We start from the raw sequence: 1,046 nt of genomic DNA, 5'->3' as shown, positions 1-1,046 counted from the left end.
TGGCAAGCTCACATTAGTTGGTCAGCAGTTGCAGTGTGTCACTCTCGCGCAAAGACACGTATCTCTAAATTATCAACTTTACAGGAGGAGGAAAAAACCTTCTTAGCTTTCAATGGAAGTCAATGGAAGACGGTTTTATTCCCCGTCATTTTGGAGCATTTCTATTGGTCCGTTCATCATAAAACGACAGTAAAGAATGTAAATATTATTATTTGCTATTTTTCAATAATGTTACCTGACAGGAACTAAGCCAAGTCTACATTTTTCTTGCTGTAGTCCAGGACTAGACCTAATCCCTGTCCAGGAAACGACCCTGAAAGTAACAGCTAGGACAACTACATGGTCACTAGAATGAAAATTGGATTTCTGTTCATGCAAGGTGGTTACTATAGTGTCGCTGTGAAATCCTAGGTGGATGTTATGGAATCTCAGGTGGTTGCTAGCATGTTGCCAAGTTGTCACTGAAATACCCAATGGTTACTATGGTGTCTTAGGTGGTTGCTAGCATGTTGCCAAGTGATTACTATGGTGTCCCAGGTGAATGCTGTGGTACCTAATGTGGCTGCTTTGGTGTCCCAGGTGGATGCTATGGTACCCAATGTGGTTGCTATGGTGTCCCAGATGGTTGCTTGCATGTTGCCAAGTGATTGCTATTATGTCCCAGGTGGATGCTGTGGTACTTAATCTGGTACTCAATGTGGCCCCGGGTGGATGCTAGGATGTTGACAGGTGGTTGCTGTGGTGTTACCAATGTAAGGCAACCAATGGGAACTTCAACTGCTATGTATATGGGGGGGGGGGGGGGATTTTCAACCTCTAGGGGGTGCACAAGCCAGGTTTGGAACAACAGAAGTATCATTTATCAGCATTTATTGACTTTTGCTTCGACAAATCTCTGGTTTTAACCAGATTCATTCAAACAGCATCTCGCCATACCGCGACATTTTACCACCGTGACAACATCGCGATTATTGAACTCGGCCAGTATATCGTCCAGCCCCTGCAGCTCGGGCTCCACAGCGGCGTTTGAAGAAGCGTATCAGAGC

This window comes from Salminus brasiliensis, chromosome 21 (genome assembly GCF_030463535.1).
Source record: "Salminus brasiliensis chromosome 21, fSalBra1.hap2, whole genome shotgun sequence".
NCBI classification, from domain to species: Eukaryota; Metazoa; Chordata; class Actinopteri; order Characiformes; family Bryconidae; genus Salminus; species Salminus brasiliensis.
The sequence above is the reverse complement of the archived record's forward strand: the minus strand, read 5'-3'. Positions refer to the sequence as shown.